The sequence below is a fragment of the Tupaia chinensis genome, unplaced genomic scaffold (assembly GCF_000334495.1).
Source record: "Tupaia chinensis unplaced genomic scaffold, TupChi_1.0 Scaffold149131_1, whole genome shotgun sequence".
In the NCBI taxonomy this organism is placed as follows: Eukaryota; Metazoa; Chordata; class Mammalia; order Scandentia; family Tupaiidae; genus Tupaia; species Tupaia belangeri.
In genome coordinates this window covers 2,222,154-2,233,174 of record NW_006208977.1, presented here as the reverse complement: position 1 = coordinate 2,233,174, position 11,021 = coordinate 2,222,154, and positions in this window count along the sequence as shown.

Below are 11,021 nucleotides of genomic sequence, written 5' to 3'. Positions count from 1 at the left end.
AAAAAAAAAATCATGTGAGGGCCAGCAGTTAGCGTAATGGCTATGTTGCTAGACTCCCACGTGGTTGACCATGGTTTGTGTCCCAGACCCAGTGGCTTAAAACTCATGCCGGGCACGTGTACGTGCGTGCCCAAGATCCCGAGAGGAGAATGGAGAAGGGATTTTGGTGTGACCATCCCCCCTGGGGGGTGATTTCTCGCTTTCTGTCTCTCTGTCTCTGTCTGTCTGTCTGGCGAGGGCATGCACCATATAGCAAAAAAAAGAAAAAAAGGAAAAAAGAAACTGCCCAATTGTTTTAAGGTTTGTTCTGTTAAACTCCATTAAATTAAATCGTTTTAAGTTTTTTTAAACATGCATTTTCCATGAACTTTTTGAAGAGCTCACTTATAATCTTTATCCCAAGTGCCTGTTCCAGGTAAAATTATCAAGAACAAAGTGAATAAGTGATATGAGTCATCAGCAATATTTGCCACATACATTATAAAAGCTCCTCTAGATGTCATAAGAACAAATGGTATATTTTTTTGAAAACTGAAATTTTTTCTTTTTTTTTTTTTGAGAGGTTTTTGCTATAGGGTGCATGTGCTCGCCAGAAAGACAGAGACAGAGAAACAGAAGCGAGAAATCCACCCCAGGGGGGATGGCCATGCCGCAATCCCTTCTCCATTCTCCTTTGGGATCTGGGCACATACGTGCATGTGCTCAGCATGAGTTTAAGCTACCTGGTCCAGGACTTGAACCACAGTCAACTACATGGGAGTCCAACAACATAGCCATTACACTACCTGCTGGTCCCCAAAACTGAAATTCTTTCTGCCAAGAAAAGATAGTGTACCCTCTGGGACCATATAGGAACCTCTACCTTCAATTCGAAATCCTATTCTGGAATAAGTTGCTTTGGATAGGTGATGTCTATTAAGTTACTAGTCTAAAGTCTTGCATTTTTTCCCCATAAAATGAAGCTTTCATATTAAAGTCTTGCATTTTTTCCCCATAAAATGAGGATTTCATTTTCACTAAGCACTAACCCTATCCACTAATCTTAATTTCTCCCATTCCCAAGGGCGTACATTCGCAAAACTAATTCTACTTTAAAAGCAAGATCGTAGTTACCTGGATGACGTTTAAAATCAGGCAAATCAAGGATCCTTCAAGAATCCAGGAACTTAAGTACTCTTCTCGTACAGTGGCCCAACCCTTCCTCCCCTGTCATTTCTCCCCCCTGATGCTATTCTTTCTTCATGACCCTCATCCAATACACTAAGGATTCCTTTTGCATGGATTTTCAAAACAGATTCTAAATATAAATTCTCCCTGTCTCTCTTCTATTTTCTTCCAAGCTATCCTAAATCTTGACATTTTTTTTTCTCTCATGTCTAAGCCAAGACCTAACACTCTCATAGGTCTATACCAGAAGTTGACAAACGCTTTCTATAAATGGCCAATAATAAAATGTCCATATTTGGCAAACCATATGCTCTGTTTCGACTACTCAACTCTGCCATTGTAGTATGAAAGCATAGACAGTACCTAGACAAATGATTCTAGTATGTTCTAATAAGGCTTTATTTATAAAAATCAATAGAAGGTAGGCTTTGTCTTAGTGACTGTAGTTTTCAAACATCTGATCTAGACAGTTATTGTGGGAAGCCCCTACTGCATATTTTACATTCCTTATAATATAGTTTTCTATCTTTATTTTTACTGATTATTTTAAAAAGAAAATTCTTTTTGATAATATTCCATATTGTATTAAAAACCCTTTTTTGGGGGCTTTTTTGGGGGGGCGGGGTTGGGGAAGAGGAGGTAGAGCACACGCCCGTTGCCCAGAATGATTTTCAAACCACCCAGCCTAGGACTTGAACCACAGTTGCTTATTTTTCCAGACATAGATTTAGAAACACACATTGCAGTGACTTTTTCACACAGAGCTGCAGGGTAATCATCCTAAACACCTCTAATCAATATTCGTTATGTGTGACCTTTCTAGAAAATGGTATATGTGACAGAATTGCTCCACAGATACCCGTTTCATCCCTATAGGAAAACGAAACACTCTAATTAATGAGTCCTCTAATTAAACCTTTTCCTTCACCCTGAACTTTAGCTAAGAATATAAAGACAGCCAAACTGAAAATGAATCAGGCTTGCATTTTCCTTTCTATTGGAGAGTATAGGAGGATTCAAAGTATAATTTGTTTCCAGAAGTTTCCAGAATAGAAAAAAGACATCTGTAGTATCATGAAGGAGGTATGAAATGACCACAAGGTCAGAGAGAAATTCCAGACTGATGGTCCATTGACTAAATCCAGCCCAGAGACATGCTGCCTGTCCTACAAAGTCATTTTAAACAATTTGAGACACCACCAAAAAACGAAAAATATTTTCATAGAAAAATCACAGGTGCACCTTCCCTAAACAATCTAGAGATTAGGTATTTAGGTATATAAATATATAGAGAAAATATATAGAAATACTAGGTAGTTCTTGCAACATTGGGACCAAACTATATTAGGGCATTGGCAAACTAGAGCTGAACAGTACCCGTTACTTTTAAATGAAGCCTATTCTCCGGTTTTCCACAATCTCCACTACTCCATATTATGTGCCTAATACTGAAGCAAAGTCCTAGTTGCCAATTATTGTTATCTTTGCCCTTTTCTTATAGTAAAGAAATATCTTGGGACCAGCAGATGGTGTAATGGTTATGTTGCTGACACAGTCAACCGCAGTTCAAGTCTTGGACCTGGTGGCTTAAAACCCATGCTAGGGGGAACCAGCAGTTAACGTAATGGCTATGTCGCTGGACTCCCACGTAGTCGACCGCGGTTCGCGTCCCGGACCTGGTGGCTTAAAACTCATGCTGGGCACGTGTGCGTGCGTGCCCAAGATCCCGAAAGGAGAATGGAGGAGAAGGGATTGCAACATGACCATCCCCCTTGGGGGGTGATTTCTCGCTTTCTGTATCTCTGTCTCTCTGTCTGTCTGGCGAGCGCATGCACCCTATATAAAAACCTCTCAAAAAAAAAAAAAAACATGCTAGGCACATGTGCATGCGTGCCCAGGATTCCAAGATGAGAATGGATGAAAAGAGATTGCAGCATGGTCATCCCGCTGGGGGGATTTCTTGCTTTCTGTCTCTCTGTCTCTCCTGCAAGCACACTCACCCTATAGCAAAAATCTCTCTCTGTCAAAAGTAGAAAAACAATGGATTCATAAAGCCATTTAATTTTAAAAAATGAAGTAAGTAGCTCGTATTTTTGCCTGTTTGATCACCATAAGTAGTTCTTCCCTGGCGCACAGGAAGAAAACCTAGACTGGATAATACTAATTGGAAGGATCTTAAATCTCATGGAATTGATTTGAAAGCTGAAGAACCAGAGGGTTTTTTTTTTTTAATTTTAAAGAATTATTTATTAAATTTAATGTATTATTGTTATTATTGTTTTTAATTTGCTACAGGGCATGCATGCTCACCAGAGAGAGTAGAAAGAGACAGAGAGAAAGCAAGCTGGCAGGTCCAGGACTCATACTGTGGTCAGCCATGTGGGAGTCCAACACTTTATCCATTATTCCACCTGTCAGCCCCAGAAGAGCTAGGTTTAAGAAATAATAAGGGAACAAGATGCCACAAAGAGCTTGGTGGAAGCACCTACAGAAATGCCCACTACTGAGCAAAATAGGGCAATGATGCTGGAAGAGATGATTTGGTTCCCAACCACATCTTTTGTCTTTGCATTCCTTGTTCACTGTTCAAAGTTCCTACATACGATAGCCAAGGATTCGGCAGGTGGTTTTTTACTGCTTATACCAAGTCAGAAAGCAGGCAGATCTGGAAGACGGAATCCCAGTGACTCCTTTTATCTTTCCATTGCAAATAGACATCTGGGTTTATAGTCCCACCAAGACGACACATAGCAGAGAAGAGGTCGTTCCTCAAAAGGAAATTGGGCTGTTGTTAGAAAAGGATAATATATTCTTCTCAGGTCCAAAACCAAAATAAAAGTCCCCTATTGGATTAAACAAAATCATTTTTTAAAAGTCCATTTATATACTTACTTGTTCCAATCCCCAAGCACAGGGAGACATTGGGATGAGAACCCAGGATCTTCCTATATGGCCTGAGCATCACAGAGCATTGACTCATTGCTGCACTGCCATGGCTGGCCCAGATTAAGCAAAATCTTATATGAAGCCTAAATATAAAATGCGTGGGAGAACGCAGCAGCTCTGTAGGAAGCACTAGTGTGAAGCTCATCTACTCTTATGACCCCTCACTCTGCATTAGCCCCGTAAACACTGTTGACTCAAGATATCCCTGAAGCCCAGGGTGAAAACCACAGGAGGAGATCATCCATAAGCTCCCTTGAAGCTGCAATTTTGTGATGTGAATGACAGAAAAATTAGTTGAGTTTCCAGCGTTTGACTCGGCTCAGGGACTCTAACTAGACGGTGACTGCAAGATAAATCTTGACAGCCAACTGAGCCATGAGAATTGCTCCCTTGAGAATGGCAATAGCCCCAGTAAATCATTCTCATTGACTACTGATGAGAGGGACTGGCTTCCAGGTTATCCCATCAGAGACAGAATTGGAAACACTGACCTCAGTGTTAACAGCTGAAGGGCTGATCGTCGACCAGGAGCCTCTGGATCCTCAAACACGTGGAATGCCTCTGCTCTTGGGTTACAGGGAACATTTCTGTGGCCACCTCTACCATGTACATTATTACATCTTCATCCTTTCTTTAGCATGGGAAAGGGAGAGGGGATGAAAATAGGCCCTTGTGGCCTCTTAGCATGAGCAATCAGCAGGAAGAAATGAGGAATGTGAGAAACAGCATCATATTTACCAAAGATTTGTTTTGACTAGCTAGCCACTTGGGGTAGTAAGCAGCTGGAAGCACATTATGAAACTATTATAATATTTAAACAGAGCTATGCTGATAGTATACACAATCATGCAGAAAACCCCAGTTGCAGAAATCATTAACTCTTTGGAGACTTGAGAATTTTTTTTTTTTTCCCATTCAGGAAATATCCTGGCCACAGACCAATCTGTTTGCTAAGCCTCTCATGGGACTGGTGTTTACACAGGACACAGGAAGCTCAGTCAGCAGATCAAAGTTTTCTCCTTGGAAAAAAGGCTCCTGTTTATTGTATTATTTTAATGTGTTCTTCACATGTGAATATGCCTTACTCTTCTTGAGAATTATTGCCATGGTCTGAATGTTCGTGTGCTTCCAATATTCAAATGTTGAAATCCTACCCCCTAAGGTGGATGGTATTACTAAATGAGATCCGGAGTGATTAAGTCATAGGGAATGAGCCCTCATAATGGACTTAGTGCCTGGATGAAACAGGCCCTTCCACCATGTGAGGACCTAGAAAGGAGGTACATCTAGGAACCAGAAAGCAGGTTCTCTCCAGACTCCATGTTTTCCAGGGCCTTGATCATGGACTTCTCAGTCTCTAGAACTACGAGAAATCAATCTCAGTTGTTCATACGCCACCCAGTTTAGAGTATTTTGGTATAGCAGCTCAAACAGACCAATACAGTTATCTGGAAGAAACGCTATCACCTCAAAGAGAAAGAGCCATGGGAGGAGCTCCAAAAGGATGTCACAAGAAGTGGTGTCTCTTACCCAGAAGAGGTCAGCTCTCTAGGAGACACAGGAAAGGTTGGAAGGTTGAGAGGGAAGGCATCCTCTGGCTTCATCTCTTCAGAAGTCAGGAACTCCTGACTTTACTATCAGTAAGGAATGTTTCGTCACTATCTTCAGAGTATAGTTCTCTATGACAAGCTTTGGGAGTTGCGAAAAGACAGCAAACCTTTCTTCACTTGGTTTATAGGCTGCCCTGCTTTGAAGGATACATAAATAGGAGAATTTGAGAAATAAAGTTGAACAGCTATCCTGGAATAAAGCCTCTGGATATCTGACCTGTTGCCCTCAGGCCCCATGGGCTACCCCCATGGCCACAGGGACAATGGTGTGCCCTGTGTAGCAACACAAGTATTGAAGCTATGCCAAGGTCTGGATGCGAGTCCAGCTCTACCTGTACTAGCCAGGTAATCGTGACAATAGCCCATTTTCAGTTTTTCCTTTTGTGGAATGAGAATAAGATCTCATTGAGTTGGGGCCAGATGCTAGTGCAGCAGGAAAATATGACACTCTTTGAGGCTGACACACATGGGAAACTTCCAGCTCCATGTCCAAAGACCTCCTTTTAACTCAGGCACCTCTTGGACATACCCAGCAGTGGTGTGGAGGTTAAGGCGCTGGATCTCACATGGCCAACTGTGTCGCGAGTCCTAGATCCAACGGCTTGAAAATAAAAATTTTTTTTTTAAATTCATATTGTAGGCCAGAAAGATGTACAACAATTAAATGTAAATTAAAAAATACTTCTTTTAATTTAAAAAAATACATAAAATAAATTTAAAAAATCACATCAGGTGCATGTGTGAGCATGCCCCAAAATCCTAAGAGGAAACTGGAGGAGAAAGGATTGCAGCATGGTCATCTCCTGGGGGGAGGTGATTTCTCACTTTCCCTCTGACAAGAAGAAAAAAAAAAAAAGAACCTTCACTGGGGCACTGGAGAAGTAGTGGAGGTGATGTGTGATGTGTCATAAAGGGCTTCTCGCAGTGCTTCACACATCCTACATTCTCAATAAACGGTAAATTTCATCTGTGTTCACCTTACCCAACACAAATGGCTGAACATTAATTAATCCAGTAGTTCTCAAAGTTAAATCTATAGGAGAGTTGCCTGGGAAGTTATTTTTAATAACTTACATGGGCTCTATCCCAGACCAATTGCATCAAATTACTTGTATTTCTGAGGAAGAGGTGTGTGTGTGTGTGTGTGTTTGTATTAAGCTTTCCAGATGATTCTGATACAGTTCTTGCCTAGACTAGAATTTGGGATCCACTGTGTATAATTGGAGAAAACTATTAGCGTAAGTGTAGCTAAAGCCAAAACTGCAGCTACAGTCGTATACTAACGTGATCTAAGAGACTACAGAGAACAGAGGAGCACACAGGAGGAGACACAGTCAACACGTCTCAAATCCGGTATCTCCTCGTATCAGCTGAAAGATCATTTACTAAGGCCCTCTGGGCACCGTCTATGGATAACTTGAAAATCTCCCATGATTAAAAGGCTTAGTAGAAAGTGTTGAAACTACATAGCTAACACATGCAGAAAATAAATGATTCCTTTAGTAAATTTAAACTAGATAACAATCTGACTCTTCCCCACATTCTGTGTCCTTTTGGAAATGACTCTCTATTGTCGCTCATTTGTAAAATTTACACTTTGGCTATGTTTGACAGCTCATATTGGAAGACTCATTCCAAGGGTTGCTTTTTATCAAATTTATCAGCATGTTCTGTGAACCTGAAACCTTCTTGTAGAAGGCAGAGTGGATGACTGGCTTCTAGTGTGAACTTAGAAAAACCGGGAAAGGTTTTCCAGACACACATACTCTGTGCTCTCATGCAGAAACTGCCTCAATGAATTAACACTTCGTGCCATGCTTTTAAATCCAGGTCATATACTGAAATCCCTTAGGGAAGCTTGAAAAATTCTCTGCTCAGCCTCAGATATTCTGATTCAATGTAGTTACAGTGAGACACTGTCACTGATATATTTAAAGCAGCCTAGGAGATGCCAGTACAAGTAAAGTTGAGAACAACTGCTTCAATTAAAGTTTCAAACCCTGCTTAAAAAGCAAATCTCACATTGAGGGAATATGTTAGACTCTTAACATGTTAAACTTACCTCATACACTTTAGTCTCCTAATGTTTTCTTCTGGAGATACTACGAATTGCCAGATAAAACATAAGATGTAAAATTAAATTAAAATGTTAGATAACCCATAAACATGTGATATACCAAAAAATCTACTTTTTTGCAGAAATTCAAATTTACCTGAGTGCTCTGTATTTGTGTTTCCATATCTGTCAATTCTATCCTAAGGATCTCAAGAAAAATGGAGGGGAAAACTTCTAGTAGAATTGAGACAGGAAAAGAACCATGAATGTCTCATTATTTTGCCTGCCACCCATCCTTCCTGTTGTAATTACAATTTAATTTTCTGAAGGAACACCCCTTCCCTTTCTCAGTCTACATGGTTTAAGTGGACCCAGAACTTAGAAAAGCAACCAGAGTTATCCATCTACCTGGTCACAGTGATTATCATGAACATGGTGGGCATTGAAACCAGGTCAATCCAAAGAGACGCCACTCCAGAGTTTTTTTGTGAATGAGAGTGAAGAGGTACTCTTTCCACTGAGGTAACAAAGAAAATAGACTATAAACCTGGACATACTGGTGGTCTCCTTCCCACCGTATGTGAAGGGCCTCCTGAGTAAAGCCAAGAAGGAGAACACTGAGAAATGAAGAAAGACCAAGTTCTAGTGAGCCATGAATTCAGTCATGCTTGAAATCTTCATCTTATGCTTTTTCTGATACCAGTCAACCAATAATTTTTTTTTTAGTTTACATCAGTTTGACTCCGTTTTCTGCCATTAACTCCAAAATGAGAGATGAAAAATGCCTTTAGTAGTATGGGTTAAAAAACTGGAATCCAAAGATAAGCTTTCACTCGCCTCACATTTTTCGTTAATGCTAAGAAATGGTTTTTCCACATGCATCAGTGTTTAATTCCTCTAAATAGCTTCCAGCAACCCCCACTGTTCCTAATTCAACATTTCCTCCTTCATACCCTTCCTAGCTTGTCGTTTCTATCATGGCGTGTCTCACACACTATAGCTATTTATATGCATAACTCCCCCGGATGTTTTCCTTATCTTTGTATTCCTAGCCAGAGTCTGGCACTTAATAATTGCTGAATCAACGTTTGTTATATTAAACTGACTGTGAGGACAATGTCTTCAAAAGTTATGTTGAGCCACAGGTTGGGGCTATTCCAGAAGTGAGGGGAGACTGTGGAGGAGAGAAGGGACCCCAATTGCATAGAACTACGGCATCTACCCAGCACGCCTGCATGTGTAGAGTGAGGATTGTGCCTTGACCTTTGTATTTAATCGAACCTCCAATGCTGTCGGTTCATATGAGCCACAGACATAATTCAATTTACATTACCACTGTAGAGTTTAAGTCAATCCTCACTTCCAGTCATTTATTTGTTAATTATTTTTGGTGTGATTCCTTAAAAAAAAAAATAGAGAATAACAATAGGTAATTGACTTCTTCCGCCATAGGCATGGTCCTTCGTTGTTGAGGTTCTTTAGGAAAGAAACCAAAGAGATTTACTACAGGGAGGATATATGATAGGGCACAGTCTGGTGATGAATGAGTTGAAGTTCACCGCCATTTTTAAGAGACAAAAACGTTGCTCAGAGTACTGAGTTCTCTTGCGTGTGTGAAGATTCAAATAATCCTGGATTTCCCACCACCTAATTGAAGAAGACTGAGTTCATTTCTATGGCTGTGCCTGCAGTGGCGAAGATAAAAGGCAAAAATCATTTATGTTGTCGAATGATGGGATTCCTTGCTTCTCATTTAGATTCGATGCCATGAGGGCACAGCCTCCTGAAAGTGTGACATCTGACTTCATTTCTCACTGTGCATCTTTGTAGACTGACAGAAATTTCTTTTGAATTCCCCTGTGCTTCATTTAAGTATGATAAAAACCACCCCCTCCCCCAAATTAAACCCACTACAAGCACCACAGTCTCTACAGGGGGCCTTGCCTGCTAAGAATCCCACACTCATAGGTCCTATGAAACCACCTCCAGTACCCAACCTGGCTGCTCATCTAGTGAAACTGACTGTTCATCTTAAAGTCATCAATTAGCAGTCGCTGAAGGCTTATGCCAGCAGGGACCTCTCTCCATCAGGGAAATCAGCACTTTGAAGTGACACGAGGGTCCCACAGAGCTCACGTTCAGAAGATTTCCTTTAAGTGGGTAGGCTCTCATCTGGGGGAGACATTACAGGCAGTGTCAACTGCCGTCTGAGGATCTGGACTAGAAGCTGCCACCGTCACAGCTCCAAGACGAAACGTCTCCATGTTCCCCTTTAGAACTGCCCATCATCCATTTTCTCTGGGAGATTTACTTGCCAGTTAGTAAAACCATCCCCAGCTTCAGCGACAGGGGTAATTACAGAGAAAGAGAGCTCCTGACACAATGTCTTTAAATACAGAAAGGGAGATAAGCACAGTGAATGAAAAAAGCTTTAAGGGTTCAACTTCAAATAACGTTAAAGGAAGATCATTTTCATTCCTCGCATGAGTTTATTTAGTGCCCATATCCTGTTCTAAAGCAGTTATCTAGATGAGCTGAATTCCTGGTTGGCAGCCATCTGACTGTGCCAGTCCACAGACTCTGGGCAGAACCTGGGAAAACTGAAGACCTGGTGCAGGAGAGCAATGTGTGTGTGAGCAGCCCTTTTCTGCTCAGAAGAAAAGCATCTGAAGTGCTGGGAACACATGGAAGACCACACAGAGCAACCTTCTACTGATGCTATGTCTCTTGTCACTTGTTCTTGCTGTCTCTTAAATATTTCCAGTAATAACTCTGCTCTTTAAGAGAGCATGATATTTTTGTTCACCTATTTATTTTAGGTTTTTGCTACAGGGCACATGCACTTGCTGGTGAGAGACAGAGAGGGAAAGTGAGAAATCACCCCACACCACCACCACCTAGGGGTGATGGCCACACTGAAATCCCTTCTCCTCTGTTCTCCTGTTGGGAGTTTGGGCTCACACACATCTATGCTCAACATGATTTTCAAGCTGCCAAGTCCAAGTCCAAGACTTCAGCCACAGAGTTGGCCATGTGGGATCCAGAGCCTTAGCACCCATCCACCTGCAGGCCCAGGAGCACGATACTGTTTTCAACAGTTTGATTGCAGCAAAGTTCTTTACAAGAGTTGAGAGAAAATACCTTTCCGGATAACTTTCACATACTGGTCCTAGTTTTACTGCCTGGAGTAACACAGAACCATTTTAACCCTGCTCCAGAGAGACGTCAGAGAACTAGAAAGT